The sequence below is a fragment of the Tamandua tetradactyla genome, chromosome 2 (genome assembly GCF_023851605.1).
Source record: "Tamandua tetradactyla isolate mTamTet1 chromosome 2, mTamTet1.pri, whole genome shotgun sequence".
NCBI classification, from domain to species: Eukaryota; Metazoa; Chordata; class Mammalia; order Pilosa; family Myrmecophagidae; genus Tamandua; species Tamandua tetradactyla.
In genome coordinates this window covers 216,221,388-216,248,619 of record NC_135328.1, presented here as the reverse complement: position 1 = coordinate 216,248,619, position 27,232 = coordinate 216,221,388, and the positions used below count along the sequence as shown (strand labels likewise).

Sequence of the window (27,232 nt, the reverse complement as noted above, 5' to 3'; positions counted from 1 at the left end):
ACTATATGATGAGTGTCTGGTTGGCATAAGAAAGTACACAATGAATTCCAGAGAGATTTCCTTCCAAAGTTCTTTAAATAAAAACATTGGTGCTGGGCGCATGGATAGCTCAGTGGTAGAATTCTTGCCTGCCACGTGGGAAATCCGGGTTTGATTCCTGGCCCATGCACGCCCCCCCCCCCCAAAAAAAAACCCACCAAACATTCAACAAATGGTTCTGCAATAATGGGATATTCACATGGAAAAAAATGAAATTTGACCCCCACTGCACAGCATACCAAAAAAAAATTGGTGCTGAAGTGATCCTTTTAGTAGACACAACAAATAAGACCTGTGTAAATGACAGAAGCTGTAAAAAAAAGAGTCTTAAACAAAATAGAAGTTTACTTCTCTCACACATTAAAAAGACAATTTTAGAATTTTGTGGTTTGGGGATGTTATGGTGGCTCCACAGGGTCCCCAGCGACCTGGGTTGCTTCTACTTTTCTCTTTTCCCATGGTGGTGGGGGTGGAGATGGTGCCTCCACAGTTACTTCATGAGCCAGAAGTGTTGCCGGAGCTCTGGCTGTCACATCAGCATTCCAGGCAAGAAGCAAGAGGAAGGTGGGGAGGGGGGGAGAAGAATATGAGAAAAACTCATGCTGGCTGTCCGACCCCCTTTTCATAAATTCTATCCAACAACTTCTGCTTACATTTTGTTAGCTAGAACTTAGTCATGTGGTCCTATTTAGCTGCAAGAGAAGCTTGGAAATGTAGTGCTAAAACTACACATCACCATACTGACTACAATCAAGGGTTTGCTATTAATGAAAAAGGAGAGAATGAACATTGGGTAGAGAAGTAGCCTTGTTAGAACGCTATGTCCTCCTACCTTTAAGACGAGGAAACCTGGCCTTTTTCTCTTGGAGGATATTAGGAGCCCACTTTATTCAAATATATGCAATTTTAATGTGCCTGCTACATTGTTTTAGATTTCATTCATTACTATTCTAAGCCACCAAGGGCACAATTAAATGTAAGAGAAAATGAAATAAAACCACAGAGTTTTTAATATCTAAAACTCTAATTTAAAAGAATGTTTTTAAGTAGAAGAGTGAACCTCCAATCTCTGTGGACCTCCCCACGTCATCCTTAGGCTGTAACTCAGTGTAGGTGCTGCCTGGATGCCCCATGTGTCCCAGAGGATAAGACGGTAGGTGAGGGGCGCCTGCCCACCGCGTGGAGAAGTGTACGCTGCCATGGCTTGAGTAGGTGCCTGACTTCGCACAATTGGGTTGGGTAAGAGACTACACCTGCCTAGGTGCAATACCTAGGAAGGGGGCAGGGGGCGCCCATGAGCTCTTCAATATTTCTGACCAAATTCATCCAACTGCAGAATTCCAGCTCCCTGATGCTCCATGTGTGCCAGAAAGACCTTCATCAGCTCGTGGAACTTCTTCTCATGACCCATGGTTTTAAGCCATTTTCTGGGCCTCCTGAAGCCACTCGTGGTTCACAAGGATTCCTTCTGTTCTGCTGAGAATCTTCCACCTGTTCCAAGGTTTAGTATTAAGCAAAATTCTTAAGATCTTTTTTTTTTTTTAAAAACGTTATTCGTTTGCACTCAATATTTTGGTGGTTAAAAGCATGTGTAGGGCAGGCCACAGTGGCTCAGCAGGCAGAGTTCTTGTCTGCCATGCTGGAGACCCAGGTTTGCTTCCCAGTGCCTGCCCATGCAAAAAAAAAAAAAGCACATGTAGATTGGTGGTTCCTCAAAAAAGTTAAGCATGGGGTGCAAGGGTAGTTCATCCTGTGATGCAGGAGGTGCGGGTTTGAGTCTCGGTCCATGTACTTCCCAAAAAACAAACAAAAAATTCGACAATGGTGCTGCAATAACAGGATATTCACATGGAAAAAGAATGAAATGTGATCCTGGCTATGAAGCATCCAAAAAAAGATAAGTTAAGTATGGAATTACCATGTATTAGTCAAGGTTTGCTAGAGAGACAGAACCAACAGACAGGAGAGATCTGTAATATGAAATTCATAAAGGTGTTTCATGCAGCTATGGGAATGGAAGTGTCCAAAATCTGTAGGGCAGGCTGTGAAGCTGGTGGCTCTGATGACGGGTCTGGACGAACCGCACAGGAGAGGCTTCCTGAATGAAGAAACAGTGAAAGAATCTCTCTTCTCCCTTAAAAGTCTTTGCTGATTGGATGAACTCGTTGTGGGAGGACCGCCTTCATTGATGAAGATGTAATCAGCCACAGCTGCAATCCACTGACTGATGATTGAATTCTCCAGCCTCTGGTTTATCAACCAGCCATGAAATATCCTTGCAGCAATGGTTTAGCTGGTGCTTGCCTGAGGAGACCAATGGGCATCATCACTTGGCCAAGTTGGCACCAGAACCCAACCATCACCTGCTGCATGACCCAGCAATCCCACTCCTAGGTACAGACCCCAGAGAAATGAGAAAAGGTTCTCCCCACAGCAAATTCATGTCCATGCATGTTCATAGCAGCACTATTCCCAATAGCTGGAAGGTGGAGACACTGGATGAATACACACATTGTGATATATCCATACAATGGAATGTTAATTGGTCATAAAGAGGAAAGTTCCCATACATGCTACAGCATGAATGAGCCTTGGAAACACTGTGCTAGTGAAAGGGGTCAGTCACAAAAGATCACATACTGTATGATTCCATTCATATGAATTGTCCAGAATTGGAAAATCCATAGAAAGCAGATGGGAGATGTGCCAGGGGTTGGGGGGAGAGGGAATGGGGAGTGACTGGGTACAGGGGTTTATTATTTATTTATTAATTATTTTTTTGGAGGACACTTTTTTAAAAACATATTTTTATTGAGACATCTTCAAACACATACATTCCATACATAGCGTATGATCAATGGCTCACAATATCATCACGTAGCTGTGTATTCATCACCATGATCATTTTTTTCAAACATTCGCATCACTCCAGGAAAAGAAAAAGAAAAAAAAAAATCCATACATGCCATACACCTTGCCCCTTCCTCTCATTGATCACTAGTATTTCCGTCTACCCAATTTATCAGGGGTTTTACTGGAGTGACAGAAATGATTTGGAACTAGGTAAGAGGTGGTGGCAGCACAACATTGTGAATGTACTACATGCCACTGAATTGGTCACTTAAAAATGGTGAATTTTAGGTTATGTGAGTATAACTTCAATTAAAAAAAAAGCGCAGGTCATGAAACTTTAGTTAAAATGGGACTCAGTCTCCATTTCTATCAAGGGCTCTGTTCTAGTTTGCTAGCTGCCGGAATGCAACACACCAGAGACGGATTGGCTTTTAATAAAAGGGGATTTATTTTGTTAGTTCTTCAGAGGAAAGGCAGCTAACTTTCCACTGAGGTTCTTTCTCATGTGGGAAGGCACAGATGGTCTCTGCTGGCCTTCTCTCCAGGCCTCTGGGTTTCAACAACTTTCCCCAGGATGATTCCTTTCTGCATGTCCAAAGGCCTGGGCTGAACTGGGAGTGCTGAGATGAGGAATGCTGAGCTGCTTGGGCTGTGCTACATTGTGCTCTCTCATTTAAACACCAGCCAATTAAGTCAAACATCATTCATTGCAGGGGACACACCTCCTAGCCACTGCAGATGTAATCAGCAACAGATGAGGTTCACATACCATTGGCTCATGTTCACAGCAACAGAACTAGGTGCCTTCACCTGGCCAAGTTGACAACTGAATCTAACTAACATAAGCTCCAACTATCCGCAGTTCTGGAGTGACATGAGGATGACCAGTCAAATGTCAAGGAAAGGAGGTGGTCAAATAACAGCTTGGCATCCATTACAAAAATTACTTTGAGGAAGAAAAAAAGGTCAAAACGAATTTGAGGTTTGGGAAAGAATGTTTTCCAAGGAAGCTGGGCGTCAGCATCGTGCCCTTGGTGGGGTGGCAGTGGTTGCTTGTCCCTCTCCTCGAGCTTAGAGAGTGGCTTTATGGAGACAGCTCGGACAGCAGCCACATGTCCCTGGAGCCTGGGGTGCAATGGCTTGGGATGCAACCCCCACCTGAGAAATCTACTCGGGGGCCCTGGCTAAATCAGCCCCTGGTAGTAACCTTGTTTCACTGACATCTGGTCCAAGGTGAATGCTTCCTGTGGACCAGGTGTGGGTCTGGGGTTTGTAGATTTCCCAACGGAACCACTTGGAGGGGAAAGAAACCAGAAAATTCAGGGGACAAGGTCTGGGGTTTATAAACCAATACCCAGAGGCTGAAGGTGGAGTCACAAAAGGAGATGTTTAACCTGGAGTTCCCCGTGTGTGAGATTCTCAGTGTAGAGTCTCCAAAGACTCTCCAAAATGTCCCAAGAGATAAGCCATAAATACGTGCCCAACCCGGGGGTAGGATGCCCACCCATTGCCTACCAGCCCAGTAAAACCTCACCTGTCCCCTTCCTGTGTCTTTGTCCTTGCCCACTGCAATGCCACAGGAAGCAAGGACTGCATCTAGCAAGCGGGCGTGGGGTGCCCCAGTGGGAAAAACAGAGGAGAAGCCCTCTGGGGAAGCAGTTTCCCTCTCAGCAGTTTCCTGCCAGGAGCTGGGGGAGGGGAGAAGCCTTAACCTTCAAGTTTTGACAATTACGTGGGACTAGATGGACATTTTGCATTCTGACTTGAAGCAATTGGAGAGAGAGAGAGAGGCCAGGAAAGTCACGGGGCTTGGCCCAGATTTCACCCAAGGGGCGTTGGGGAGTGGGCAAGAGCGCGAGCAGGTTTGAACCAGCAGTGTCGAGACAAACAAGTTGCTTTTCATTGCACCCAACGAGTCCAACGTACCAGTCGCACGCAAAAGCTTCAAAATGTACGTCTGGGTTAATCCCCCAATTACAGAGAAGCACAATTAGCACACGCATTAATTAGAGCTCCATTTGCACGTCTAGCCTCATCTCTAAATGTGTGTTTATTTGGAGCTAGTTCTCCGAATGGCAGCACTCATTAGTGTTCTATTTGTAATTCAGATTTCTGCAAGTACCTGGGAGCCCCACGTGGCTTCCTGGAACTCAGTACAGGTAAACTCATTTTGGGCTTCAACCACCCGGTTAGGGGGCTTAATACCAGAAGGCACGGGAGAACACCATTATCGTGTTTCCCTATTGCACGGACCCTGGGAACAAAGCTTTTAAGAGACCTTGGCATTTGTTTGAATTTCATAGGCCTTTTCTTTTTTTTTTATTATTATTATTTTTTTATTAATTAAAAAAATTAACTAACACAACATTTAGAAATCATTCCATTCTACATATGCAATCAGTAATTCTTAGTATCATCACATAGATGTATGATCATCATTTCTTAGTACATATGCATCGATTTAGAAAAAGAAATAGCAAGACAACATAAAAAGAAATAAAATGATAATATAGAGAAAAAATAAAAATAAAAATAAAAAATCCAAAAATATATAAGGAAAAAAAACTATAGCTCAGATGCAGCTTCATTCAGTGTTTTAACATAATTACATTACAATTAGGTAGTATTGTGCTGTCCATTTTTTTTTTTAGAAATCATACCATTCTACATATGCAATCAGCAATTCTTAACATCATCACATAGATGCATGATCATCGTTTCTTAGTACATTTGCATCGGTTTAGAAGAACTAGCAATATAACCAAAAAAGATATAGAATGTTAATATAGAGAAAAAAATAAAAGTAATAATAGTAAGAACAAAACAAAACAAAAACCTATAGCTCGGATGCAGCTTCATTCAGTGTTTTAACATGATTACTTTACAATTAGGTATTATTGTGCTGTCCATTTTTGAGTTTTTGTATCTAGTCCTATTGCACTGTCTGTATCCCATCAGCTCCAATTACCCATTATCTTACCCTGTTTCTAACTCCTGCTGAACTCTGTTACCAATGACATATTCCAAGTTTATTCTCGAGTGTCGATTCACATCATTGGGACCATACAGTATTTGTCTTTTAGTTTCTGGCTAGACTCACTCAGCATAATGTTCTCTAGGTCCATCCATGTTATTACATGTTTCATAAGTTTATCCTGTCTTAAAGCTGCATAATATTCCATCGTATGTATATACCACAGTTTGTTTAGCCACTCGTCTGTTGATGGACATTTTGGCTGTTTCCATCTCTTTGCAATTGTAAATAATGCTGCTATAAACATTGGTGTGCAAATGTCCGTTTGAGTTTTTGCCCTTAAGTCCTTTGAGTAGATTCCCAGCAATGGTATTGCTGGGTCGTATGGCAATTCTATATTCAGCTTTTTGAGGAACCGCCAAACTGCCTTCCACAGTGGTTGCACCATTGACATTCCCACCAACAGTGGATAAGTGTGCCTCTTTCACCGCATCCTCTCCAGCACTTGTCATTTTCTGTTTTGTTGATAATGGCCATTCTGGTGGGTGTGAGATGATATCTCATTGTGGTTTTGATTTGCATTTCTCTAATGGCCAGGGACATTGAGCATCTCGTCATGTGCCTTTTGGCCATTTGTATTTCCTCCTCTGAGAGGTGTCTATTCAAGTCTTTTTCCCATTTTGTAATTGGGTTGGCTGTGTTTTTGTTGTTGAGTTGAACAATCTCATTATAAATTCTGGATACTAGACCTTTATCTGATATGTCGTTTCCAAATATTGATTCCCATTGTGTAGGCTGTCTTTCTACTTTCTTGATGAAGTTCTTTGATGCACAAAAGTGTTTAATTTTGAGGAGTTCCCATTTATTTATTTCCTTCTTCAGTGCTCTTGCTTTAGGTTTAAGGTCCATAAAACCGCCTCCAATTGTAAGTTTCATAAGATATCTCCCTACATTTTCCTCTAACTGTTTTATGGTCTTAGACCTAATGTTTAGATCTTTGATCCATTTTGAGTTAACTTTTGTATAGGGTGTGAGATATGGGTCTTCTTTCATTCTTTTGCATATGGATATCCAGTTCTCTAGGCACCATTTATTGAAGAGACTGCTCTGTCCCAGGTGAGTTGGCTTGACTGCCTTATCAAAGATCAAATGTCCATAGATGAGAGGGTCTATATCTGAGCACTCTATTCGATTCCATTGGTCGATATATCTATCTTTATGCCAACACCATGCTGTTTTGACCACTGTGGCTTCATAATATGCCTTAAAGTCAGGCAGTGCAAGAGGCCTTTTCTTTTGTAACAAGTACTCAAATGCATGCAACATTGTCCCACCCTGGACTCGTCAATGGGCAAAATGACTGACTTAAGCCCCTACACAGGAGTTACTCGTTACAGGTAATTACAAGCGGGACAGGCATTGTTGGGCGTCATGAGAGATACAAGATAAATGGGGGGCGCGGTCTGGGCCCTTGAGGAGGCGCCTGTTATTGGCGCAGGGACCGGCTTTGGCCCTGGTTGGTGTCAGCTGCGGGAAACACCTCCACCTGTCCAGCCCTCCCCATACACAGGTAGAAGGATGACCAGCCACTCCAGAGTGGACTCATCCTAACCCAACCCACAGGGAAGCCCGTGTACATCTAGATTCAGGGAACCCCATCAGCCAAGTCTCAGATCCTGCTCCCTCCACACATGTGGCTTTTTGTATATGTAAAGACAACACAGACGATCTGACAAACATCTGCCAGCTACATGCCATGATATATTAATTAACTCACCCACTTCACCGCCAAGCATGCATTAAGGAGGGCACTGCACTTGGGGACGGGAAGGGGTATATATTCATCAGCAACTGCCGGACAACTGCATCCACAAATGGGTGTTGTCCAGGTGACAAGATGCTCCCCACACAGCAGAAAGGCGGAAGGAGAGGAATGACGCATGCTTGCGGGTGCCGCGTGGTCATTTCAAAATCGTGCATTCCAGGAAATGTTGAAGGGAGAGCTCAAAGGAGGTGGGGTCAGGGAAAACCCCACAACGTCGCCACCTGCCCCAAACCTCAAGGCCAGATTTCTCACCAGCGATAGGTACGTCCATCCACGTGGGAGGGGCTGTTACATCTAACATGCAGAGACTCAGAACTTGAACTTTGGGGCCCCTCTCCAGGTCAGGTGTGCTCCAGGGAGGGAGGTCCTTTTTTGCTTTGCCCTAGATGTGAAGGCATCAGCGGACCTGCCCTGCGTGAAAACAGATCATGTAAAGAAGTTTTTATTGAGCATCTGTTTTGTTAATTATGATTTTGTAATAATAACAACTGCAGCATCTATTTACTGTTATATGTAATTCAAGTTAATGGAATAAGATTTTACAAAGCAAAAAAGTCAGAAAGCCATTATTTAAGTGGTCAAAAGATTCTAAAATGTTTGAGAGGCTTTGCCTGAAATTCCTACAAAGGAGATTCCTGAACACAGCGAAGATGGGTTTCTGGAAGCATTAATTTCCGGACTACAGCAACAGACCTTCTCCAGGGAAGGGTCCTGGGAATCAGACCGGTGGAGACCAACCAAAATCATGGCTGCAACCAAATAAGTCCCTAGGGAAAAGGTGATTTCTAAACAGTAAATATGAATTTTTGCTTTATGCACTACTTTAAAAAAATATTTTTATTGAGAAATATCCACAGATGTACAGTCAAACCATATTATGCAATCAGTGGCTCACAATACATCACTTAGTTGTGTGTTCTTCATGATCATTTTTAGAACATTTGCATCACTCCAGAAAAACAAATTAAAAAAAACAACTCATACCTCCCTCCCTCTTGACTCACAGTACTGCAATCTACTTAATTTTTACCCTTTCTCTCCCCCTATTATTTATTTATTTTTATTCTTTTTTTTTTTTTTTTTAACTCATCTGCCCATACCCTATTTAAGAGAAGCATCAGACACAGGGTTTTCTTGATCACACAGTCACATTGTAAAAGCTGTATAGTTACGCAGTCTTCTTCAAGAATCGAGGCTACTGGAACACAGCTCAACAGTTTCAGGTACTTCCCTCTGGCCACTCCAATACACCATAAACTAGAAAGGGATATTTATATAACGGATGAGAATAACCTCCAGGATAACCTCTGGACTCTGAAATCTCTCAGCCACTGAAACTTTGTTTTCTCTCATTCCTCTCTTCCCCCTTTTGGTCTAGAAGGCCCTTTTATTCCCATGATGCCAGGTCCCAGTTCATCCCCGGGAGTCCTGTCCCACATTGGCAGGGAGACTTACACCCCTGGGAGTCATGTCTCAAATAGGGGGAGGGCAGTGAGTTCACCTGCCAAGATGACTTAGAGAGCAAGATCACATCTGAGCAACAAAAGAGGCTTCCCAGGGGTGACTCCCAGGCATAATTATCAGTAGGTTTAGCTTCTCCTTTGCAGGAGCAAGCTCTATCTGGATGAGCCCCAAGATTGAGAGCCCAGCCTATTGAATTTGTTGTCCACATTGCTTGTGAGAATATCAGGGAATTCCCCAGATGAGGAAGTTGAATATTTCCTCCTTTCTCCCTAGTTCCCCAAGGGGACTTTGCAAATACTTTTTTATTCTCTGCCCAAATTACTCTGGGATATATTGGGGGCATCACATCAACCTGTATAAACCAACAAGATCTCACACCCTATTCAAGATTCCATGTAATTATGGTGTTCAAGTAAATGGACCATACCAGTTAAATTAGAGAATGTGCTAACCAAAAATATAAATTTTGCACCAAACAAACATCTCTCCCTTTGGTCTTGCACAGAGGTTGAAGTCTGAAAATATGGGCTGTATCATCCTTTACCCAGGACTCTGATTTACCTTAGTCCTATCCAGATCAACTTTATTCATATCTCTAGCCAAAGTCTGATCACTTTTTCAGCTTTCTAAACACTTGCTGAATGGGGTCCTGCCGACTTTCATAGCTTCAGAGCTCTAACTCTGAGTCTCAGGTGTCACATAAATACCCAAAGTTTCAGGGAGCGACCAGGTTATATACAAATAGTTCAGTATCTCAGAATTTAGAAATTTCAGTTACAACTCCTAAATATATGTGACTACTGTAAGAGCTTACAATCTAGGAACCTTTACAATAGACCCCAATCCGTTAACCCATGCTCTCAACTTCAATTCTCTGAGTTTGTATACTATAGTTAATTCATATGAGTAAAGCATGATAATATTTGTCTTTTTGTTTCTGGTATTTTATTCAACAAACTGTCCTTAAAGTTCATTCACCTAGTTGCATGCCTAACAACTTCATTCCTTCTTGCAGCTGCTCAGTAGTCCCGTATATGTAAACACCACAGTTCCCCCTTCCATTCCTCAGTTGTTGTACCCTTAGGCAACCTCTCTCCATTGCAAATTGGGAACACTGCCACCATAAACACCATAAACAAATGTCAACTCCTGTCCCCACTCTCAGTTCCTCAAGGTATATAACTAGCAAGGGGTTGCAGGATCATATGGCAACCCCACCCCTAGCCTCCTGTGGAACCACCACGCTGCCTTCCAAGGGGCTGCACCTCTCAGTTCCCCCACGACAGGAAATAGGTGCATCTTTTTCTCTGTGTTCATTTATTTTCTCTGTTCATTTTTAAACCATTTTATTCTCACATCATACAATCCAACCTAAGTGACTAGATATGCCTTCGCCACCATAATCTTTATTAAGACATTTCCTTTACTTCTGCCTAAAATCCATACCCCTCCCTCATGTCCACCCCACCCCCCACCCCCGCCCCGCCCTGGCTTCCTTTGTTACATTATGCCTTTGTTACATTCATTGGAAGCATATTACAATGTTACTTTTGACTATAGACTGTAGCTTGCATTGACTGTACCTTTTCCTGTACACCATCCATTTTCAACCCCTTGCAATGTGGACATTCAATTGTTCTCCCTCATGCAAAAATGTTTTTATATTTGTACATTTAATCACCATCATTGTCCACTTTGGGCATTCCTAAGTTATACAGTCTCAGTATTTATCCTCTGTCTTTCCTTCTGGTTTCATCCGTGCCCCCAGCCCTTCTCCTTCTATCATACTCGCATTCAGCTTCATTCAGTGTGCTTATATTATTGAATGCACTACTTTTAAAATTATTACTAATATATTATATATTCACATACCATGTAATCATCCAAAGTGTCTTCAGAGTGTCATCAGAGTCTTCTAGCTGCTCTAAGATACCGGAAACTAAAAGAAATATCAATATAATGATTCAGAAATCATATTCATTTGTTAAATTCTACCTTCTCTGTATGTATGCACTACTTTTTAAAATGCGATTTTATTGAGATATATTCACACACCATGCAGTCCATCCAAAGTGTATAATCAGTGGCTCACAGCATCATCACATTATGCAATACTTTTTTTTTTAGCACCAAATCTGCTATTTAAAGCAAGGTAGGCTTGTACTTCAGGGATTCTGGTGCCACTGCCTTGCTGACTTCCTCTACTCGAAGCTGGGCTCCCCTATGAGGATTTAAGCTCCCCAAGAGGAACATCTCCAGGCCCCCCAAAGACTTGCTTAGGGGGTGAGGTGATCCAACTGTGTAAGCCACAAGTCCAGGCAGCAACTTCGATTCTCTCTCCTCCTGCACCACCTATATTTAATCCATCATCACGTCTTGTCCGTTTGCTCTCCCAAATCTTCCTCTACAGAGTCCAGGCACCCCCTGGGGTGGGCATCTCAGCCTGCCCGGACCCTAAAATAACCTCCCACCCACAAGCCAGAATGACTTTCCTGGAATGAAAACTCATCACATCACTCTTTAATGAAAAAAAAAAATCCCCAGAGTCTTCCCTGTTACAAATTAGAACAAATCCCCACAGTTCTTACTGTGGCCCCACAAGAACCACCTCCACAGCCTGCTACCTCTTACTCAGTGCCCTGGCTGCACTGGCCTCTTTTCAGTCCTTTCTGGACGCCAAGTTGGTTCCTGCCCCAGGGCCTTTGTACCTGCTGTTCTCGTTGCCAGGAACACCGTTCCTCCACCTTTGGCATGGCTAGCCTCTCTTCCTGTAGTCTCAGAGCAAGTGTCAGGTTTTGATGAATCCTTCCTTAACTACCTACCCATCGGGCACGTAAGTAATTACCCTCCCCCACCCCCACTCACATTAGTACATAAGCCCAGCCTTGGGTGAATGCATGAGAAGCACCTTACCTGTATTTTCCAAACTGGAAAGCCGAGGACAGGGGTGGAAGGGACTGATGAGTGCAGAGGAGTCCCCTGCCGTGACCCGTAGCCACTTGGTTGCTGCCGGCTCACCAGAGGCTCCTCACCCCTTGGCCCCAGACCAGACCACTGCAGGGCTGGGAAAGGCTGACAGCACCAGCTTCCTTGAGAAGCAAGCAGGCAGCTGCCTGTGCCTCATGAAGTCCTGCTGACTGTCACATTTCCCCCTGCAAGGGTGCCCTGTCCTTCCCCGGACCCTGGGCTCATCCATCACCTGCTCAGGAAGCTAGGCTGTCCCCAGGCTGCGTCTCCACTTGGCCCGAACGATGCGATGCAGCTTTTACTGGTGCAGAGGTGTCTGGGGCTGCTGCCAGACTTTTATCTTCTCATTTTGTCTGCCGGTTGAGAGCTTTTCCCTGCTTTTCTCTCTTGGAGCTTAAGGCAAGAAATGTCCACCTTGAGTGCAGGTGCCACTAGCTTAATTATTCAAGGTCCCCTGCCCTGGGTCACAGCCAGGCCAGCTGTTTTGTTTTGTTGTTGTTTGTTTTGTTTTGTCTCATCTCTCTCCTTTTCCCTTGACCTCTCTCTGGCCCAGGCAACCCCCAAGCACAATTTGGGATTTTTTTCCCCTCTGATATCTGGCTCAGGCAATAATGACACTGGTAGTTTGCCCTTTTGCCCAAGGACACCATATACACCTCTGCAAACTGCAGCTAAGTGACCATCTGGAGAAAACCTTCTCAGGGTCACTCAGAGCCAGGTGGAGTGCAAAGGGGGACCCTGGGGCCTGCATTGGAGGCTCTGGCTCCCCAGCCTGCAGCATATTCCTTTAACTTTTTTTGAGGTTGTATTATTAGCCAGGCATTGGTCTTCTGAGGTCTTATGGAGATTTTGATACTGTCAGTGCTGCATGTGTATCTAAGCAGATATGTCTTGAACATGACATTATGTGATGGTTCAACAAAAAGTGCTGGAACGACAGAACAGCCTCACGTAAAGGAATGAAGTTGGACCCCCTACCTCACACCATAGACCAAAATAAGCTCAAGACGGATTGAAGACCTAAAAGCAAGCTAAAGCTATTGAACTGTTAGAAGAAAACATGGGGGTGAATCTTCATGATGTTGAACTTCTTAGATGTGGCACCAAAAGCACAGCCACAAAAGGAAACAGCGATAAACTGGACATCATCAAAATTTAAAACTTTTATGATTCCAAGGACACTATCAAGATAGGGAAAAAGACAACCCACAGAAGGGCAGAAAATTTTTGCATATCATATACCTGAAAAGGGACTTGTATCTAGAATATAAGGAGACCACTTACAAGCCAATTTTTTTTAAGAAAGGATTTTATTTGCTAATCCCCAAAAAAGCAAAAGTCAGAAAATAGCCACCCACTGCTAGAACAGTTCTATTAAAAAAAAAACATTTAAAATCGTCCTTTCCTTTCTTCCCAAGGTGTGCTCTTCTATGTATATCACATTTTAGAGCAGACTGATGTACAGAAACACTGCGTGAAGGACAAATGGCACTTGTTATAGGAGCTGCCACTTTCTGGTGCACCTTTTCTGTTTTCTGTAACTCCTCCTTTTATTGCAAATTTTGATATAAATTTATTGCAAAATTTTCTTTTCTTTATAGCAAAATATTTTAAAAACCCCTCCTCTCACTGTTCCCACTTGAGTTGGAAAAGTACAGAACTGAAAAGTTCCCCTGTCCCAAGCTGTGGTTAAAACACTGAATATTGAAGAATATTTGGATTACTCTAAGTTCTTGGGTTATATACTTGGGCATTTTACAGAGAACGTTGACTTGGAAGTCCTTTTCCTCGCCAAGATGGATAACAGAACAGAGGATTTGCTCGGGACAGCTGAAAAGCTGAGCCATTCTATGATGCAACAAAACAGGCCTTTTCAACCCTCAGCGATCGATACTTACACTTGCTGATCACAAACCCTGAGGTGAGATTCCAGCCCCAAATAGAGAAAATATTTCAGAGACCCAGCAGAGGGCTGAGACATAGGGACAGAACAGAGAGCTGGTGGAAGGCACACAGTAAAGAATCCCAAGAGATTTAGAGTTCCATTTTCATTTAATAAGCGAGTAGTACAGCAACTTAAAGACTTTGGCTGTGATCACACTAGGATGTTTTTATGGAGTTGCTGCAGGAAAACGTGAGTAGCAGGCGGCAACCTCTGAGTCACTGTGCTAAGTGAGCAGCTCCAGCGTCAACTTCCCAGAGAGACTTAGGGCTGGGGAGTGCAGGGGAGGGATTTCTCTCCAGATGGGAGCTCTTAGGTGAAGACTCCTTTAGGGAAAAGTTTTTTGGCTTCTTCTTCAGGGATGGCTGGAAGGACCATCACACTGTCTCCATCCTTACAATTAGCTGGGATAGCAACCCTCTTTTCTGCTGTCAGCTGGAGAGAGAAAACTACTCTGAGAATCTCATCAAAGTTCCTTCCAGTGGTAGCTGGATAGAGGATAGACAGCTTCAGTTTCTTATTAAGGCCAAAAATAAATAATACCGCACGCGCCATCCCAGGCATGCCCTTTTCGTCCTTCTCTGCTGGGTTTAGCATGCCCAGCCGGTTGGCAAGGTCCCGATTCCTACCATCGATGATGGGAAGAGGTCACGCTTTGTTGGACACATCACCATTGTACGTATCGATCTCCATGCTCCAGGCAGGATGCTCCTCACCACTGTCTACTGAAAGGACAATCATCTTAATATACCTCTTGGCAAATTCTGGTGCCAGATTTGCAGCTCTGCCAAGCTCCGTGGTGCACACGGGGATAAAGTCCTGACGGTGGGAGAAAAAAATGCCCCATAAATCTCCCAGATAGTCAGAAACTGATAGAGTCAGTGGTGGTCTTGGCCTTGAAATTGGGGGCCTGCTCCCCAGAAGCAGCCCTCCAGGCATGGTGGCAGAGGTGAAGCCGTAGGGTGAGGGGATACAGGTGTCACAGCCCCTCCTGCTGGCTCTGGCAGAGAGACAACTCAATTTTGAAAAGACAAATAACCCAATTTAAAACTGGGCAAAGAATCTGAATAGACATTTCTCCAGAGAAGATATACACAAGTGGACAATACATACTTAAAAAGATGCTCGATGTTATTAGCCAGCAGGGAAATGTAAATCAAAACCACAATGAAATACCACCACACCCACGAGGATGGCTATCATCAAAAGAGCATATAATAAGTGTTGGTGAAGATGTGGATAAATTGGAAGCCTCACATAACTGCTGGTGGGAATGAAAAATGGTGCAGCTACTTCAGAAAGCAATTTAGCAGTTCCTCAAAAAGTTAAACATAGAGTTTATCACGTGACCCAGCAATTTCACTCTTAGGTATGAACCCAAGAGAAGTGAAAATACGTGTCCACACATAAAAACTTGTACAAGAATATTCATAGTAGCATTATTTATCCAGCATTATTCAAAATAGCCAAATTGGGAACAACCAAATGTTGATCAACTGATGAATGGACAAAAAAAAAATGTAGCATAATACAATTAGAATAGTATTCAGCAATAAAAAGAAATAAAGTTCTGATACATGTTACAATGTGGATAAACCCTGAAAACATGCTAAGCGAAAGGAGTCAGTCAGAAAAGACCATATATTATATGATTCCATTTATACGAAATGCCCAGAATAGTCAAGTCTATAGACACAGAAAGTAGATTAGTGGTTGCCTGGGGCGGGGAGGTTGGGGGGAGACGGAGGGACGGCTAATGGGTACCCGGTATCCTGTCGGAATGATAAAAATATTCTAAAATGGGTTGTGGCGATGATTACACAACCCTATGAACATACTAAACACTATGGAATTGTGTACTTTAAATGGGTGAATTGTGTGTTCTGTATATTATAGCACAATAAATCTACTATTAAACAATTTTTGTGACAAAGATCCTAGGCAATCACGAGGGTTTGAGAATCTGCAAACTTACGACAGGTAGGCAGGGTAAGGGCCCCTAAAGGTGCCCAGCCCCTGTTCCCCGGAACCTGTGGACACAGCACATGATCTGGCAAAAGTGACGTTGCAGATGCAATTAAGGGTGTGGAACTTGTGGAGGGAAGTTATGCAGTGGCCCCGATCTACTCATGTGAGTTCGTAAAAGTAGACGTCTTCCCCTGCTGGCTCAGAGGCGTGACCCAGAAGGAGGAGGAGAGATTGAAAGCACTTGACCCAGCACTGTTGGCTTTGAAGGGGAGGAAGGAAGCAAAGGCGAGGAGTGGGGGGGGCCGCTAGCATCGGGAATGGCCCTCGGCTTACAGTCAACAGAGAAATGGGAATCTCAGTTCTAGTTTGCTAGCTGCCGGAATGCAACACACCAGAGACGGATTGGCTTTTAATAAAAGGGGATTTATTTCATTAGTTCTTCAGAGGAAAGGCAGCTAACTTTCCACTGAGGTTCTTTCTTATGTGGGAAGGCAGAGTGATCTCTGCTGGCCTTCACTCCAGGCTCCTGGGTTCCAACAACTTTCCCCAGGGTGATTCCTTTCTGCATCTCCAAAGGCCTGGGCTGAGCTGTGAGTGCTGAGATGAGGTATGCTGAGCTGCTTGGGCTGTGCTACGTTGAGCTCTCTCATTTAAGCACCAGCCAATTCAATCAAACATCATTCATTGCAGCAGGCACGCCTCCTAGTCGACTGCAGATGTAAATAAGGAACAGATGAGGTTCATGTACCATTGGTTCATGTCCACAGCAACAGAACTAGGTGCCTTCACCTGGCCAAGTTGACAACTGAATCTAACTACCACATCAGTCCTGCAACTGCAAGGACCCAAATTCTGCCAACCACCCAAATGAGCAAGAAAACAGCACCCCAGAAAGGAACGCGGCCCTGCTGATACCTTGATTTTAGCCAGAAGTGAGAATTCTGACTTTCAGAACTGTAAAATAATACAGTTGTATCATTAAGCCACTAAATTTGTGGTGATTTTGTTGTGGCAGCAATAGAAAACTAATACACAACTACAGACTTTGTGAAGTCAATCTTAAGAAAAAAAAAATCCAGCTTGTGTAGTTTCTCACGTCAGAGGATGAAAAGATCTATAGCTACTGGTGGCTGAAAATCCAGAACCTCTGCTCTCCCCTCCCCTCCCTTGCAAAAAGAAAAGCATGAACAACTAGAGCGGACTTAGTGAGTGGAACCAGAAAGACAGAGACTGCGAAGTGACTTTATTTCTAACTGCACAGACGCCTCTCTGGGTCTCACCTTCCGTGTCCGTAAAGCAGGCTGGGTTGACCCTCATTTCTGCCTCCCCCTCCGCTTAAGGACCAGGAAGATTAAAAAATCAGCTTCGGGATCCAAGATGGCGTCTTAGTAAGGTACATGCGTCTTAGTTCCTCCGACTCCAAATCAACTAATAGGTGAACAGAAACAGTACAGAACAGCTCCCGGGGCTACAGCAGGGAATGGACACACAGCGTAACCAAGTCTGGGCTGGTTAGTCTGACTGCGAAACTCAGCTGCGGTGAGTGAGATCCCCGAGCGGCGGGCGATTTCCCGAGCAGCCGCAGCTGCGGCGGTCCGAGCTAATCCCTCCCTCCTTCCGGGGCTGGCTGAGAGACTCGGAGAGACAAGCTTCCCAGCCAAGGCGGCCGGCGCCACACTTTTGCGGGCGGCTTCGAGTCCGCGACTACAAGTCTCGGATCAGAGGGCTATTCAAAGTCTGGGCTGGCAAGTCTGATTCCGAGTCTTGGCTGCGGCGAGACCCCCGAGCGGCCGCAGCTGCGGCGGTCCGAGCTAATCCCTCCCTCCTTCCCGGGCCGGCTGAGAGTATCGGAGAAGTAAGTTCCCCAAGCCGAGGCAGGCGGCGCCCTTCTTTTGCGGGCGGCTTCGAGTCTCGGCTTTAAGTTCGCGGCTACGAGTCCCGGATCAGAGGGCTATCCAAAGTCTGGGCTGGCTAGACTGACTGCGAGACTCGGCTGCAGTGAGACCCCCGAGCGGCATGCGATCTCCCGATCAGCGGCAGCTGCGGTGGTCCGAGCTACTCCCTCCCCCCTTTCCGGGCCTGCTGAGAGTATTGGAGAAGCAAGTTTCCCAAGCCGAGGCAGGTGGCACCCCTCTTTTGCGGGCGGCTTCGAGTCTCTGCTTCGAGTCCGCGGATACGAGTCTCAGATAGGAGGGCTATCCAAGCCGCGGAAGCCCCCCCCCCCGACGGGAGGCTTCCTGGTCCGGTGGGGAATCCCCCAGGCCCGCTGCGGCCCGCAACCAGCCACAGGGTCCCCTCAAGCCGCGGCAGCTGACGCCCCCACCACGCGCGGCCCCTGAACCAACGGAGAGATTTGGATCCGAAAGCCCCAGGCCACGGAGATCGGTGACTGGGGGAGACCCATTCCAAACACTTGAGACAAACGTGTGCCACGTGCGCCACGTACTGGGCAAGATAAGAAAAACAGATCCCAGAGATTTCACAGAAAAATCTTACAACCTTGCTGGGTCCAACACCCAGAGAAATCTGAATAAATGCCCAGACGCCAGCAGCAGAAGATAACTGTCCACGCTCAAAAGATTGAGACTATGGCCCAGTCAAAGGAACAAACCAATAGCTCAAATGAGACACAAGAGCTGAGACAACTAATCCTGAATATACGAACAGAAATGGAAAACCTCTTCAAAAATGAAATCGATAAATTGAGGGAGGACATGAAGAGGACATGGGCTGAACATAAAGAAGAAATAGAAAAACTGAAAAAACAAATCGCAGAACTTATGGAAGTGAAGGATAAAGTAGCAAACATAGAAAAAATAATGGATAGTTACAATGATAGATTTAAAGAGACAGAAGATAGAATTAGTGATTTGGAGGATGGAACATCTGAATTCCAAAAAGAAACAGAAACTATAGGGAAAAGAATGGAGAAATTTGAACAGGGTATCAGGGAACTCAAGGACAATATGAACCGCACAAATATACGTGTTGTGGGTGTCCCAGAAGGAGAAGAGAAGGGAAAAGGAGGAGAAAAACTAATGGAAGAAATTTTCACTGAAAATTTCCCAACTCTTATGAAAGACCTAAAATTACAGATCCAAGAAGTGCAGCGCACCCCAAAGAGATTAGACCCAAATAGGCGTTCTCCAAGACACTTACTAGTTAGAATGTCAGAGGTCAATGAGAAAGAGAGGATCTTGAAAGCAGCAAGAGAAAAACAATCCATCACATACAAGGGAAACCCAATAAGACTATGTGTAGATTTCTCAGCAGAAACCATGGAAGCTAGAAGACAGTGGGATGATATATTTAAAATACTAAAAGAGAAAAACTGCCAACCAAGACTCCTATATCCAGCAAAATTATCCTTCAAAAATGAGGGAGAAATTAAAACATTCTCAGACAAAAAGTCACTGAAAGAATTCGTGACCAAGAGACCAGCTCTGCAAGAAATACTAAAGGGAGCATTAGAGTCAGATACAAAAAGACAGAAGAGAGAGATATGGAAAAGAGTGTAGAAAGAAGGAAAATCAGATATGATATATATAATACAAAAGGCAAAATGTTAGAGGAAAATATTATCCAAACAGTAATAACACTAAATGTCAATGGACTGAATTCCCCAATCAAAAGACATAGATTGGCAGAATGGATTAAAAAACAGGATCCTTCTATATGCTGTCTACAGGAAACACATCTTAGACCCAAAGATAAACATAGGTTGAAAGTGAAAGGTTGGGAAAAGATATTTCATGCAAATAACAACCAGAAAAGAGCAGGAGTGGCTATACTAATATCCAACAAATTAGACTTCAAATGTAAAGCAGTTAAAAGAGACAAAGAAGGACACTATATACTAATAAAAGGAACAATTAAACAAGAAGACATAACAATCATAAATATTTACGCACCGAACCAGAATGCCCCAAAATACGTGAGGAATACACTGCAAACACTGAAAAGGGAAATAGACTCATATACTATAATAGTTGGAGACTTCAACTCACCACTCTCATCAAGGGACAGAACATCTAGACAGAAGATCAACAAAGAAATAGAGAATCTGAATATTACTATAAATGAACTAGACTTAATAGACATTTATAGGACATTACATCCCACAACAGCAGGATACACCTTTTTCTCAAGTGCTCATGGATCATTCTCAAAAATAGACCATATGCTGGGTCACAAAGCAAGTCTTAACAAATTTAAAAAGATTGAAATCTTACACAACACTTTCTCGAACCATAAAGGAATGATGTTGGAAATCAATAATAGGCAGAGTGCCAGAAAATTCACAAATACGTGGAGGCTCAACAACACACTCCTAAACAACGAGTGGGTCAAAGAAGAAATTGCTAGAGAAATTAGCAAATACCTCGAGGCGAATGAAAATGAAAACACAACATATCAAAACTTATGGGACGCAGCAAAGGCAGTGCTAAGAGGGAAATTTATTGCTCTAAATGCCTATATCAGAAAAGAAGAAAAGGCAAAAATTCAGGAATTAACTATCCATTTGGAAGAACTGGAGAAAGAACAGCAAGCTAACCCCAAAGCAAGCAAAAGGAAAGAAATAACAAAGATTAGAGCACAAATAAATGAAATTGAAAACATGAAAACAATAGAGAAAATCAATAAGGCCAGAAGTTGGTTCTATGAGAAAATCAATAAGATTGATGGGCCCTTAGCAAGATTGACAAAAAGAAGAAGAGAGAGGATGCAAATAAATAAGATCAGAAATGGAAGAGGAGACATAACTACTGACCTCACAGAAATAAAGGAGGTAATAACAGGATACTATGAACAACTTTACGCTAATAAATACAACAATTTAGAGGAAATGGACGGGTTCCTGGAAAGACATGAACAACCAACTTTGACTCAAGAAGAGATAGATGATCTCAACAAACCAATCACAAGTAAAGAAATCGAAGCAGTCATTCAAAAGCTTCCTAAAAAGAAAAGTCCAGGACCAGATGGCTTCACATGTGAATTCTATCAAACATTCCAGAAAGAATTAGTACCAACTCTCTTCAAACTCTTCAAAAAAATCGAAGTGGAGGGAAAACTACCTAACTCATTCTATGAAGCCAACATTACCCTCATACCAAAACCAGGCAAAGATATTACAAGAAAAGAAAACTACAGGCCGATCTCTCTAATGAATATTGATGCAAAAATCCTCAATAAAATTCTAGCAAATCGTATCCAACAACACATTAAAAGAATTATTCATCATGACCAAGTAGGATTCATCCCAGGTATGCAAGGATGGTTCAACATAAGAAAATCAATTAATGTAATACACCATATCAACAAATTAAAGCAGAAAAATCACATGATCATCTCAATTGATGCAGAGAAGGCATTTGACAAGATTCAACATCCTTTCCTGTTGAAAACACTTCAAAGGATAGGAATACAAGGGAACTTCCTTAAAATGATAGAGGGAATATATGAAAAACCCACAGCTAATATCATCCTTAATGGGGAAAAATTGAAAATGTTCCCCCTAAGATCAGGAACAAGACAAGGATGTCCACTATCACCACTATTATTCAACATTGTGTTGGAGGTTCTAGCCAGAGCAATTAGACAAGAAAAAGAAATACAAGGCATCAAAATTGGAAAGGAAGAAGTAAAACTATCACTGTTTGCAGACGATATGATACTATACGTCGAAAACCCGGAAAAATCCACAACAAAACTACTAGAGCTAATAAATGAGTACAGCAAAGTAGCAGGTTACAAGATCAACATTCAAAAATCTGTAGCATTTCTATACACTAGCAATGAACAAGCAGAGGGGGAAATCAAGAAACGAATCCCATTTACAATTGCAACTAAAAGAATAAAATACCTAGGAATAAATTTAACTAAAGAGACAAAAGACCTATACAAAGAAAACTACAAAAAACTGCTAAAAGAAATCACAGAAGACCTAAACAGATGGAAGGGCATACCGTGTTCATGGATTGGAAGACTAAATATAGTTAAGATGTCAATCCTACCTAAATTGATTTACAGATTCAATGCAATACCAATCAAAATCCCAACAACTTATTCTTCAGAAATAGAAAAACCAATAAGCAAATTTATCTGGAAGGGCAGGGTGCCCCGAATTGCTAAAAACATCTTGAGGAAAAAAAACGAAGCTGGAGGTCTTGCGCTGCCAGACTTTAAGGCATATTATGAAGCCACAGTGGTCAAAACAGCATGGTATTGGCATAAAGATAGATATATCGACCAATGGAATCGAATAGAGTGCTCCGATATAGACCCTCTCATCTATGGTCATTTGATCTTTGATAAGGGAGTCAAGCCAACTCACCTGGGACAGAACAGTCTCTTCAATAAATGGTGCCTAGAGAACTGGATATCCATATGCAAAAGAATGAAAGAAGACCCGTATCTCACACCCTATACAAAAGTTAACTCAAAATGGATCAAAGATCTAAACATTAGGTCTAAGACCATAGAACAGTTAGAGGAAAATGTAGGGAGATATCTTATGAATCTTACAATTGGAGGCGGTTTTATGGACCTTACACCTAAAGCAAGAGCACTGAAGAAGGAAATAAATAAATGGGAACTCCTCAAAATTAAACACTTTTGTGCATCAAAGAACTTCATCAAGAAAGTAGAAAGACAGCCTACACAATGGGAATCAATATTTGGAAACGACATATCAGATAAAGGTCTAGTATCCAGAATTTATAATGAGATTGTTCAACTCAACAACAAAAAGATAGCCAACCCAATTACAAAATGGGAAAAAGACTTGAATAGACACCTCTCAGAGGAGGAAATACAAATGGCCAAAAGACACATGAAGAGATGCTCAATGTCCCTGGCCATTAGAGAAATGCAAATCAAAACCACAATGAGATATCATCTCACACCCACCAGAATGGCCATTATCAACAAAACAGAAAATGACAAGTGCTGGAGAGGATGCGGAGAAAGAGGCACACTTATCCACTGTTGGTGGGAATGTCAATGGTGCAACCACTGTGGAAAACAGTTTGGCGGTTCCTCAAAAAGCTGAATATAGAATTGCCATACGATCCAGCAATACCATTGCTGGGAATCTACTCAAAGGAATTAAGGGCAAAAACTCAAACAGACATTTGCACACCAATGTTTATAGCAGCGTTATTTACAATTGCAAAGAGATGGAAACAGCCAAAATGTCCATCAACAGACGAGTGGCTAAACAAACTGTGGTATATACGTACGATGGAATATTATGCAGCGTTAAGACAGGATAAACTTATGAAGCATGTAATAACATGGATGGACCTAGAAAACATTATGCTGAGTGAGTCTAGCCAAAAGCTAAAAGACAAATACTGTATGGTCCCAATGATGTGAATCGACACTCGAGAATAAACTTGGAATATGTCATTGGTAACAGAGTTCAGCAGGAGTTAGAAACAGGGTAAGATAATGGGTAATCGGAGCTGATGGAATACAGACGGTGCAACAGGACTAGATACAAAAACTCAAAAATGGACAGTACAATAATACCTAATTGTAAAGTAATCATGTTAAAATACTGAACGAAGCTGCATCCGAGCTATAGGTTTTTGTTTTGTTTTGTTTTGTTTGTTTTGTTCTTATTATTATTACTTTTATTTTTTTTCTCTATATTAACATTCTATATCTTTTTCTGTTATAATGCTAGTTCTTCTAAACCGATGCAAATGTACTAAGAAACGATGATCATGCATCTATGTGATGATGTTAAGAATTACTGATTGCATATGTAGAATGGTATGACGTCTAAAAAAAAAAAATGGTCAGCACAATACTGCCTAATTGTAATGTAATTATCTTGGAACGCTGAATGAAGCTGCATCTGATCTATAGTTTTTTTTTGTTTGTTTTTTTTTTTTTTCTCTTATATATTTTTGTACTTTTTATTTTTATTTGTGTTTTCTCTCTGTGTTATCACTTTATTTCTTTTTCTGTTGTAGTGCTATTTCTTTCTCTAAATCGATGCATATGTACTGAGAAATGATGACCATACACCTATGTGATGATATTAAGAATTACTGATTGCATATGTAGAATGGATTGATTTCTATTGTTGTGTTAGTTAATTTTTTTAATTAATTAAAAAAAAAATCAGCTTCGAAGAATATGAATGCTGAATCAATAACCTGATATCTCTTTTAGGCTCCAGTATCTTAGAGCAGCTACAAGTAAAAACCTAAAATTGTGGAATTGTAACCATGTCCAACTCTGAAATATGTTCTACAACAAATCTTGGTGCTGTGCTTTCAAATTTATTGCTTTTTTGTATATATGTTATTTCCCACCCTCCCCCAAAAAAGAGGGAAAAAAAGTCAATTGTGATGATAAAAAAATATTTAAGCCTTCCAGCCTCCTATATTCTGGAGCAGTTAGAAGGAAAAATCTGAGATGATGGTATGTTAACCCATGACAAACTCTGGGATCTGTCCTGTAACTACGTGTTGAAGAGTGCTTTGAAAACTATTGCTTTTTTTATTCCTTTGCTCTGTATAAATGTTATGCTATACAATAAAAAAAAGTTTTAAAAAAATCAGCTTTACCAATAATCCCCCTGGGTACTCCTTGCCAGTACGGGGTGCCCAAGGACCCAGTGAGGACAGAGGACTCCCCCGAGGTGTCCCTCCTTTCTCAGGGGGCTTTGGGCACATCTGGTCCCTGGCCAGGGCTGCTACTTGTGAGCTCGGAAATTAGCACAGCCTTGGGGAGGCCACCATGCTGGCGAGGATCTCAAGGCTCAAACTGACAAGGCTTTAGATGTGTGGCCTGGGGCGGGGGTGGGGGTGGGGCAGATACTCTCACACCCGGACACTGGGGGTTTGGCACGATCAGAGAAGGCAAAGCCATCGCGCAGACCAGCCCACAGGGTACAGAAGCGAAGAAGCAGAGAAATGCAAACCTCTCAAAGTTGTGGGCCAGTGGAAGTACCAGCGGGCAGGGCCCTTGTGTCACCCCAGGCTCATTTCATGTCACTCCTCAGACCCCGCCTCCCTGACACCTAGTTGGACGCACACATTTTCTTCATGAGCTGCCTACCGCGGGGCGTGGTTGAGGATATGTTTAAAGATGAGCTGGAGCCCTCCCTTCTGATCAGTGCACCGAGATCTGGGGAGTGTCCCCTCGGTGTGTCCGCTTTCTGGGCACCTGCCTCGTCCCCTCTGCACCGCCCCCAGCCCTGGCTCTGGTTTTCATAGCCACGTGGGTGCAGGGCACTCCTGGGTTTCTGGAACACAGGAAGGGCCTCTAGGTCAAGGGCCCTGGTGTTACCCGAGCCTGGTTTGACTGGCCCCTGCTGAGACCCACCTGCCCACATCCAGCTTCGGAGGCAGCCCAGAGGGTGCCCGGCTCCTCGACACCCTCCCCCCACCCCCGCCCCTAGGCCCTCACCCCACTCGGTGTGGCCCAACTCCTTCCTGAGGCCTGGCCACCTACTTCCTGCAGGCCCCAGGTGGCCCATGGCTTGGTGACAGCAGGGCCCAGCCTTCCTGGGCCCAACTGTCCAACACCCTGTGTGCTAATCACGCTCGTTGGCCCCCTCGGTCCTGCTGGCCGTGCCAGGTGTCCTCTGCTAGTTCCCAACACTCCCACCTCTAACGGAACCTTCAGGAAATAAAAAAACACTACAAAGAGGTCGGAATCCCCCTCCTGGGCTGGCCCCTGCGCCTCAGCACAGGTGGCCCTGCGCTGTCCTGTCTCTGGGGCAGGAAGAAGGTGGGTCTGAGGAAGGCACGGAGCTGAGATGTTCTGGGGGTGGGGACGGGGAACCCAGGCCCAGGAGGTGGTCCGGGGCGAGGGGGGGGGGTGTCCGGCTGGCCAGGGTAGCAGCCACCCAGCTGTAGAAGCCTGAGCTCACTGGGCTCTGCTGGCCACAACCGAAAGGAAAAGCTGACTCTCCAGTGGCCGGGGCCGCATGGGGGCAGGAACCCCAACTGAGGGGTTTGGGGGACCGTGGGCATGAGGCACAGCAGGGTGAGGGTCACCTATTGCAGGACCGTGGGGGGGGGGGGGGGTAGGGCAGGGAGGCAGCGAATTACCGGTCATTGGGTCCCGCGAGAGGCAGCTGTCCTTGTCTTAAACACCTCAGAGCCACCCTGCAGAGAAGGCCTTATTATTTCCCTGTACAGATAAAGGAGACGGAGGCTGTGCTTCCTGAAGCCCCCAAGTGCCCTTAGGTACCATTCATTGACCACTGCCCCGTGCCGGGCGGCCTGGGGCAGCGGGAGGCTCTCTCATCCCCACCGGACAGAGGAAGACTCCGAGGCCCAGGTGCGTGCCCTCAGGGTCCCGCGGGTGGCAGGGTGGAGGCTGAGCTTTGAAGCTGTCCCCTGCAGGGCACTGTCGCCCCCTGACCCCTAAATCACTACTGGTGGTTGTGAACATCCGAGGCACCGAGCCGCGCCTTCTACAGCTGGGGAAAGCGAGGCCTGGGGAGGACCGCGACCCGTGCGAGGTCCCGAGCGGGTGCCAGGTCGTGGGGGGGGAGCAGGAAGCCGGCTCCCGGGCTGCCTCCACGGCACAACCATCTGCCGTGGTCAAGTCTGGGGCACGCGCGCGTGTCAGCCGCAGGGACGCGGGGCCCGCCCTCAGGCCGCGGCCGGCGAACCACGGGGCCACCCCCGAGGCCCCGCCCCCGCCGCCCCGTGGGCGTGGTCTCCCCCACGCCTCCGCCTCCGCCGCCTGCGCGCCCTCGCCCGGGGTCCCGGTGCGCGCGCGCGTCCGTTCCCGGGATCCCAGGTGCGCGCGGGGCGGGGAGCGAGGTGCGGGTCCCCGTGAGCCGAGGCCCGGCACTCCCGGGCGTCTCGGGGTGGGGGAGGGAGGGGGAGCGCGGGGCAGGGAAGGGGCGGCGGCCTCCGCTTGGGCAGTCCCGGGCTCCGCGGGCCAAATCCAAGCAGGCCGCCGGGCGCGGGGCCGCGTGACGCGCGCACCTGTGGGAGCAGGCCCGGTCCTCGTCCTGGGCGGCCCCTGCCCCCCGGTCCCGGTCCCCGGCCCGCCTCTGTCCCGGGCGCCCCTGGCCCTGGCCCGCCCCCGTTGAAGGAGGACTCGCGGGGCCCGGGTCTCGGACCCCGGCGGCCGCCCCCGGCTTCCCCGGAGCAGCGCCCGGCTGTGGCGAGCGAGGTGAAGTAAGCTGCAGACCCCGCCTTTTCTCTCGGGCTGGCTG

General features: G+C 44.8%; 1 protein-coding gene, 1 long non-coding RNA gene and 1 pseudogene across 3 annotated transcripts in view; 1 reads left to right on the top strand and 2 right to left on the bottom strand.

The window, feature by feature from the left end:
* Positions 1-14,328: 14,328 nt before the first annotated feature.
* LOC143664663 (peroxiredoxin-6 pseudogene) lies at positions 14,329-15,003 on the bottom strand (annotated as a pseudogene).
* A 1,443-nt stretch (positions 15,004-16,446) lies between these two features.
* LOC143674960 (uncharacterized) lies at positions 16,447-27,174 on the bottom strand. Its single transcript, XR_013171298.1, has 3 exons — positions 27,000-27,174; positions 26,109-26,165; positions 16,447-16,742 (listed from the first exon to the last, which is right to left on the bottom strand). It is a non-coding gene; the product is annotated as an uncharacterized LOC143674960 (long non-coding RNA).
* H6PD (hexose-6-phosphate dehydrogenase/glucose 1-dehydrogenase) overlaps positions 26,729-27,232 on the top strand; it is a 35,372-nt gene continuing 34,868 nt past the window's right edge. Inside the window, exon 1 of one of the 2 annotated variants that reach the window (XM_077151399.1) lies at positions 26,729-26,808. The gene's annotated coding sequence lies outside the window, so the exon portion shown is untranslated. Of the gene's footprint in view, positions 26,809-27,161; positions 27,195-27,232 lie in introns of those variants that run through there. The other variant, XM_077151400.1, reaches the window with a different exon arrangement.